Source organism: Ursus arctos, unplaced genomic scaffold, assembly GCF_023065955.2.
Source record: "Ursus arctos isolate Adak ecotype North America unplaced genomic scaffold, UrsArc2.0 scaffold_7, whole genome shotgun sequence".
Classification (NCBI taxonomy): Eukaryota; Metazoa; Chordata; class Mammalia; order Carnivora; family Ursidae; genus Ursus; species Ursus arctos.
Genome location: NW_026623089.1, coordinates 61,818,279 through 61,827,315, shown reverse-complemented (window position 1 = coordinate 61,827,315; position 9,037 = coordinate 61,818,279). Strand labels below are relative to the sequence as shown.

At 37.7% G+C, this 9,037-nt stretch overlaps 1 long non-coding RNA gene across 1 annotated transcript in view; it reads left to right on the top strand.

Annotated features, from left to right (window-relative positions):
* The first annotated feature begins 2,464 nt into the window (after positions 1-2,464).
* Positions 2,465-9,037, top strand: part of LOC123001322 (uncharacterized) — a 265,092-nt gene continuing 258,519 nt past the window's right edge. Inside the window, exon 1 of the long non-coding RNA XR_008958026.1 lies at positions 2,465-2,533. This is a non-coding gene — a long non-coding RNA (uncharacterized LOC123001322). The remainder of the gene's footprint in view (positions 2,534-9,037) is intronic.

The following is a 9,037-nucleotide window of genomic DNA, read 5'->3' as shown; positions in this document are numbered from 1 at the left end:
CTGCTGTGCATTGTCAATCTGCACCTGAAAAAGACCTTGATGCTTACATAGAAAGATGCTCCCAAGTTAGTGTGAAGAGGACCTGTTTTTCGATGACTTCTACACATTCTGCCTCAGGTTGTCTTTATGCAACAAGAATTTGTTTACTCAAGAGCCTACTAAGAGCCTGGCCCCATGATGAGTACTTGATGGGCAGTCCTTACTTCTAGGAACTCGCATCTGGTACAGCAACAGCTATTCCATGCAGTTCGGTGTAATGTGATATTGTGAGTGCCATTCAGGAGCTAGAGGTGCAGGTAATACAACACGCTGAAGGAGTTGAAAGAGTCAAGATAGGGTTCACATGCAAATGAAAGAAAATGCAAGTTTATTTGTTTCTCCCATAAACAGTTTTTGGCAGTGGGTAGCCCATACTGCCTGGGGACTTTATAATCATCAGGAATGAGCTAGTCTAGTCGTTCTTGCCATTATGAACACTTGACTTCTACCTCATGGTCTAAAATGGCTGCTCAAGTAGCAGCCATTAAATCCATATTCCAGCAATCAGAAAGAGGGGAGGAGTAAAGAATGGCATGCCCTGCTCTGTATGAGGACATGTCCTAGAAGTAGGACGCAGTACTTCTGCTTACATCCTGTTAGTGAAACTGTGGTCACAAGGCTAGCCACACTCTACCTGTAAGGAGAGGCTGATACAGTCTTTATTCTGGAAAGCCATATGCTGGCTGCAACCCAGGAGTTCACTAACCAAGTAGAAAGAGAGGATAGTTATTGGGGGAAAATGGGTATTTTCTGCCTCAGGCGTTTGGAGGAGGGAGAAATAATTTTATCTGGAAAGGAAAAGCAGGTCTGGAAAGCTTCCTGGAGGAGGTAACATTTAAGCTAAGTCTCTGAGGGAGAGTAGGAAACTGACAAATATAGAATTAGGGGAGGCATTTTATATATATATAGGAGCAGTATGAGAGTTTGCTTTGGGGAATGTAGTAAGTCATCCTTGATCAGGAATGGCTTTTCTTCTGTTCAGTGCTGACTGGCGATTGAAACACACAATGTTCTCAGTGTCTGAACTCCTTTGTCTCATCACATATATCTCGCTGCTAAAGACTGAATTATCACGTCATGCCTGCAGAAGTGAAAAATAATTTAAAAAAATGTATCTATTGACATTATTGCCCATGTGCATGAAAAGGATAATCACTTATTAAATTAGGAAAGATACTTAGAACATTGATGAAATCTGGATTCTGATTCTGCTGTGTAGCAAGTATGTCATCATCATTTCTAAGACCATTTACGGACACACTCGTTTACTAAGAGGCATCATAATAGCATAACATCTTGCTTAAAACAAAGAGACAATTAGGCCTGAAATAGGAAAGCAGACAATGTGGGGTGGGCAGCATAGCATAGACAGAGTAATAGTCATGAGAGCAGATTCTTGGTGGGCTCCTGCCATGGGCGTGCAGGGCGTGCTTCTGGGCACGTGGCACACACTCATGGACTCTTCGCCACTGTGCTGTGAGTTAGGTTTCTGTGACTCTCTCCATTTTTGAAGACGGTGAAGCTGAAGCTCAGAAAGGCTAAGCCACTTGCTGCAGTCCCATCGCTAATACACAGGGAAGCACAGACATCAACCCACGCAGCCTGGCTCTTTACCCATGCTGCTGGAGGTACAAGGGAATTGGGTGTGGGTTGGATCCCAGCTCCAGGACTCACTGGCGGTGAGACTCTAGGGAACGTTATTTCATCCTTCTGCGTCTTCATTTCTCACAATTTCTGTGATAGAAGGAGAAGCTGTGTATTAAAGATTTAGCCTGGGGCCTGGCAAAAGGTAAGTGCCCAATAGTTAAAAGGTTGAGCAAGACTGAGTCATTAATTGTAAACACTAGCCCATATTTAGTCCTTAGCTGAACAAACCAAGAGAGGGGCCAAAAGCTATTTCTGACATGACATTAAATTCTCTTTCAAAAGAGTAAAATTCTCCTTTTTTCACCTGTTTATCCCAGTCCCCTGAGGTCTGTCTCTCAGCTAGTTCTTGAGTTTGAGCTGCTTTTTATAGCCATCTGCTACAGTGTTGTGTAACAACAAACAATATCCTCCTAAAAATGTTTACAAATGCTTCTTACATTAGTGCCGTATATTTTTTCATTAAGCTGTGACATCGCCATTGAAAAATTATTTTAATCATTGCAAACTGAATTACACAAGGAGAAAGCATAAAGAGGTAGCACTTAAAAGGCTGAATGTACATTAATTGCTTCAGCTAATGAAAGAAACATGACTTAGCCAATGTACACAACATGAATCCTAAGATGCACGGACAATTGACTACGGTAATAAAACAAGTATTAGTGTGTTACATCTGAAATCCTCATTACGCTTCATGCAGCAAAACCTACTGAGTACCTGCTGTTCAGTTGTACTCCCCCCTCTTGACACCGCAAGCTAATTATAGCATGGGGCACTGGGCAAAAGCATGTGACCTATGTTTCTACAGTCTGGGGACCTTTCCAAAAACCATGCAAAGTTACATGTGGTGAGTCTTCTTTTTCTTTTTTAAACTCATGTAAGTAGGTGTTGGTCAAAATGATTTTGGAACATCCTAGTGTTCCATAGGCAATTTTAATTAAAGTATGAATTATTTAAATATACACACAGTTTATTTCACTTAGACTGAGATCTTGCTTTATCTCCCTTGGCTCTCTAAACTAGTAAATTATTAACTCAGAATAATTTATGTCACAGTGTTCAAGATGCTGTCCGTTTTTTTTTTTTTTTTTTATTTCATGAACCTTAAAGTAAAGAGCATGATAAAGGCATGGCATTTAAGAGACAGGAAGAGAAATGACTACATTATTTTTACTATTCATCTAGAATCACATAGCACAGAGGTTATTAGTAGCTTACAAACAGGCTGTATTAAGGCACAACAGAGGTCCACAGACTAAAAATATCACCCTGTGAGGACCTTCAGTAAAACTTGATACAACCTTAAGTGTCCTCTCCCCCCTTTTTTAAACTTTGAGGGCACTGCTAATGTTCTAAGGGATATGTAATTGTATGTAACAGTTGGCTCAATCCAAAGTCATTGTTTTTCTAGATGAAAACCCTTCCTTTCTGGTAGGGCTGGGGTGGAAAGCAAATCTTTTTCTGTTTTTGTATTTTATTCTACATGCTGTCTTTTTATTATTTCTCTGTGGCATTTTGGTTATGTTCGAATGTATTTCCTTTACATTCCTTCCCAGATATATTAAGTAAGTTGGCTTCTTTAGCACCAACTTGCCTCAAATTTTGAATGGACATAGGGGCTTTGCAAAATTCTTTAAAGTTGCTACTGAGAAGCAGTCCATGAGGCCAGATCCACAAAGGCCATACTTCAATAGGGAAGGTGTAAATTGAGTAGAAACTCCAGGATTTCAGCAAAATTCATGTTGGGGAGTTTTACACTAGAGGTGATATGGAAAAGGGAGAAATGCAGGGGCAGGAATTATGGAAAATGACTTAATTCTGCTCCATCCATGGCTTTAAATATTAATATGCATTAGAATTGCCTGATAATTTTATAAATTTGATATTCAGCCCCTATTCCCCAGAAGATTCATTACATTCCGGATGGGTCCTGGAAATCTGCAGAGCTTGCACCTGCCCCAGGTGATTCTGAAACAGGTTATCTGAAAATGGTATAGAAACTGGCATGACGTGTTGACTTCCAAAAATGAAACCATTATTACTCATTTAGTTATTCAATAAATATTTAATGAGTCTCTGTACCTCTCCCCGGTCTTGGCCCCCAAGGAGCTTGGGATGTGGTGAGGGAGATGGACAAGAAAGTAGCCACTTCCCGTTTAGCAAGCTAAGTGCTGTGGTGTAAGCATGGGGTGCTATGAGGAGTGTGTTCAAAGGTAATCTAACCCAGTCCAGGGTATCATAAACAGCTGGTATCTAAGCTGAAACATGAGGAGTAGAGGAGTAATAGGAGGAGTTCACCAGTTTTGTGTTTTATTTTTGTCTGTGGATCATGGGAATAGGGGTAGGCGAAGGGGTGGGGAACGTGCCCAAGAGGTCAGAAGGTTAAAGAACTTGTAAGATACATTCTCAGGTCTCAAAAGGCTTACAATATAATTGGAGAGATAAATGACAGCAGAACATTTTGGCAATAGATGAAGACAAGAGAAGTGACTTCCTCAGAAGCCTTTTGGTTAATTAACAATTAATGAATAATGCAGACTTGCCCTACTACAGGATTTCTCTGGAGAAAGTATCTAGACTATTCCAGCAATAAAATTCTATGATTTATGATTTCATTTTGTAGTGGGAAGAGAAGGCTTCATGGAAGCTATAAGGATTCACTTGGGCCTTGAAAAATGGGTAGATTCTTGTAACTCTTTATTTATTTTTATTTATTTTTTTAAAAAATATTTTATCTATTTATTAGAGAGACAGAACATGAGAGAGAGGGCACTAGCAGGAGGAGAGGTGCAGAGGGAGAAGCAGGCCCCCCACCGAGCAGGGAGCCCAATGTGGGGCTCCATCCCAGGACCCTGGGATCGTGACCTGAGCTGAAGACAGACACTTAACCGACCAAGCCACCAAGGCGTCCCCTGTAATTTGTTACTTTGATATAATTTTAAATTTATAGAAAAGTTACAAGAACGGTATAAGGTATCATCTTATACTTTATCCAGATTCACCTGTGTTCAGATCTTGCCCCACTCGCTCTTCTCCCTTTTTCTCTCTCTCTCATATGCACACACAGTAATTTTTTTCTAAACCATTTTGGAGTAAGTTGGAGACTGTTTGTTCCTTTACTTCTAAACACTTTAGTATATATTTCTCAAGAAAAAGGATGTGCTCTTACATAATCACAGTAAAATAACTTAAGACATTTAATGTTGATACAATACTGTTATTTATATCAACAGTGTGTAATAAGATTTTGTCACTTGTCTCCCAGGATCCATTCCAGACTCATCCATTGCATTTAGTTGTCTGTGTAATTGTTCCCTCATTTTATTTTATTTTTAAAAATATTTATTTATTTATGATTTATTTATTTTATTTTTTATTTTTTATTTAAATTCAACTAGCCAACATATAGTACATCATTAGTTTTTGATGTAGTGTTTAATGACTCATTAGTTGCGTATAACACCCAGTGCTCATCAGATCATGTGTCCTCTTTACTGCCCATTGTTCTCTCATTTTAAATAGTTCTTGACCTTTCCATGTCTTTCATTGTCTTAGCATTTTTGAAATGTACAAGCCATTTGTTTTGTGGAGTGTCCTTCAACTTGGGCTGAGATAATACTTCTTTATGATTAGATTCAGGTTATGCATTTTTAGAAAGAAAGAAGTTAGGTGTATCCTCCTTGGGTCATCACAGGATCAGACACTTAATGTAGGTCTGTCCCAATATCAGTGATATTGACATTGATAACTTAAGATGATGTTCACTAGATTTCTTTACCGTAACATTATTAATTTCCTGCTTTTGAATTATCAAGAATTTTGTGGGAGATACTTTGAGACTATGTAAATATCATGTTCCTTATCAAACTTTTATCTGATAGTTTGAGCATCCATTGTTGATTTTATTTTTAATTTCAAAAATTTGGATTTTTTCTTAAGTTTTAATTTAAACTCCAGCTAGTTAACATACAGTGCAATATTGGTTTCAGGTGTAGAATTTTGTGATTCATCACATACAACACCCAGTTCTCATTACAACAAGTGCCCTTCTTAATAGCCATCACCCATTTAATCCATCCCCTGCCCACCTCCCCTCTGGTAGCCATCAGTTTCTTCTTGATAGTTAAGAGCCTGCTTCTTGGTTTGCCTCTTTTTTGCCCCCACTATGTTCATTTCCCCCCCACTACATTCATTTTTGTTTTGTTTTTTAAATTCCACATATAAGTGAAATCGTAAGGTATTTTTCTTTCTCTGACTTATTTCACTTAGCATAATACACTCGAGTTCCATCCACGTTGTTGCAATGGTAAGATTTCATTATTTTTTATGGCTGAGTAATATTCCATTGTGTATATATACCACATTTTATTTATCCATTCATCAGTTGATGGGCACTTGGGCTGTTTCCATATTTTGGCTATTGTAGATGCTGCTGCTATAAACATCAGGTGCATGTATCCCTTTGAACTAGTATTTTTGAATCCTTTGCGTAAATACTTAGTGCACTTGCTGCATTGTAGGGTAGTTCTGTTTTTAACTTTTTTTCTTTTTTAGGAGCCTCCATACTGTTTTCCAGAATGGCTGCACCAGTTTGCATTCCCACTAACAGTGTAAGAGGATTCCCCTTTCTCTGCACCCTTGCCAACACTTGTTGTTTCCTGTGTTGTTGACTTTAGCCATTCTGACAGGTGTGAGGTGGTATCTCATTGTAGTTTGATTTGCATTTCCCTGATGAGTGATGTTGAGGATCTTTTTCTGTGTCCGTTGGCCATCTGTATGTCATCTTTAGAAAAAATGTCTGTTCATGTCTTCTGCCCATTTTTTAACTGGATTATTTGGTTTTTTTTGGGTGTTGAGTTATGTAAGTTCTTTACGTATTTTGGGTACTAATCCTTTATCAGATATGTCATTTGCAAATATCTTCTCCCATTCTATAGGTTGCCTTTTAGTTTTGTTGACTGTTTCCTTCACTGTGCAGAAGACTTTTATTTTGATGAAGTCCCAGTAGTTTATTTTTGCTTTTCTTTCCCCATTGTTGATTTTCCAACTCATAATTGCTGCTGTATTTGTATTACTGTATCTATATTACTGTTAGGAAGAGGTTTTCTGGTCCTCCCATCTATGTATTTATTTACTTATATCAGTATTTGTTCATGAATCTTCTTTTTAAAAATAAGTTATAATCCACTACTGTTATTATTTATTCTGATGCTCAAATTGTCCCTGATTTTACGTCTGAGAATCCCTTCAGATTGGTTTCTGTATGCTTCTGATAGTCTCTGCCATTCCTTGGATACTTTCTGACTTCTAGAACAATATAGGACAACAGGATCATTTCGTAGTTTCCCTGCCCCAGTCCTAGAATCCACCTTTTGTCCAGAGAGCACTCATTCCTAGTACCCAAATTCGGAGTGTTATTGTTTCTAATTTCTTTGCTAGACAGAGCTAGGAAATGTGTATTCATATATTTATATTTGTACTTATTCATATTTTTATTTATTTATATATTACATATATTTATATGTTATATATATTATGTATGTTATATATACGTTTCTCTATTTGTCTATCTGTATTTAAAAAAACATTAGCTCATAATGATAATGGTACATTCTATTCTTTCCTTTTCTTCATATTTGCAACTCTAGTCTCTGACAGTGAGAAACCTAACCCAGAGCAAATACATTTTCAAAAGTCAGAGAGAAATATAGTTTTTGACCTTGAAAAATCTCTGATACATCCAGGTAGAAAAAGGTCTGGATCTTAATTGTTTCTACCAAAGGAAAAATGGCCTTTTGCTGCAGTTCATACGGTAGTATAAATGCTAAGGAGCTCAAAGTTGTGGGATCTGCGTGGGATTAAGGATTATATATTCATGTATATGCCTCCCAGTTCCTTCACAAAGAAACTATTATTTCTACCTTCGTTTTGATGTTGGGGAGCTCCCCCAGCACAAGGTGCTTACATTGATGTTGATAACTCCTTGCCTTCAACATTTAGATATTTAAGGCCAACCTCTGATTGAACTATTTGTAGTATCAGGTTTCTGTACCAGAAACCATGGACTTGGCTATAAATCCTATAACACAAATATTTCCTTTAAAAAAAACCCTCTTTTTTAATAAATTTTGGTAAGGAGTTCATCTGTAAGGTTAAATGCGAAAACCTCTTTAAAGCCTAATTGCTAAGCCTTTGGTCAAGAATCAAGAAATTTCTTTTCATGACCTGTCTCCTTTTATAATCTTTGTAATTGCGGACAGGCATTATAATGCTAGTCATTGTTGAGCAAGATGGTGGTGATGATGATGATTTCTTTCTTTTGTGACATGTTGGAGATGACTTGAGACTACAAAATCAGGTGCTAGACTATTCGATGACTGTGATTTATTTTTCAGCATGAAAGAAAAACCATTTCATATCTTCTTACTAAGGTGTGTGAGGGCACAAATTGTTTCCAAGTTATTACTGGAGAAAGAGCACTGAGTACAGACATGCTTTGGAGATATTATGGATTTGGTGCCAGACCACCACAATAAAGTGGGTCAAATGAAATTTTTTTGATTTCCTAGTACATATGAAAGTATGTCTACCCTATACTGTAGTCTTTTAAGTGTGCATGCAATAGCATGATGTCTAAAAAATAACCATATTTTAAGAAAAAATACTTCATTGCTTTTAAAAAATGCTAACCATCATCTGAGCTTTCAAGGAAGCATAACCTTTCTCCTGGCGGAGGGTCTTGCCCTGGTGACTGCTTGGGTCTTGGCTTGATGGCTGCTGACAGAACAGGGTGGTGGTTACTGAAGGTTGGGGTGACTGCAGTAATTTCTTAAAATAAGACCAACAGTGAAGTTTGTCATATTGATGAACTCTTCCTTTCATGAACAATTTCTCTATTGCATGCAATGCTGTTTGATATGATTTTACCCAGAGTAGAACTTCTTTCAAACTTGGAGTCTCAAACCCTGCCCTTGCTTTATCAACTAAATTTATGTAATATTCTAAAGCATTTGTTGTCATTTCAGCCATCTTCAGAGCATCTTCACCAGGAGTAGATTCCATCCCCAGAAACCACTTTCTTTGTTCATTCATAAAAAGCTACAACTCATCCATTCAGGTTTGATCATGAAACTGCAGACATTCAGTCCCATTTTCAGGTTCCACTTTAGATTCTAAATCTCTTACTATTTCCACCACATCTGCAGTTAGTTCCCCTACTTAGGTCTTGAACCCTCAAAGTCATCCATGAAGGTTGGACTCATTTTCTTCCAAACTCCTCTTAATGTAGTTATTTTGACTTCTAACTATGAATCACATATTCTGAATGGCATGTAGAACAGTGAATCCTTTC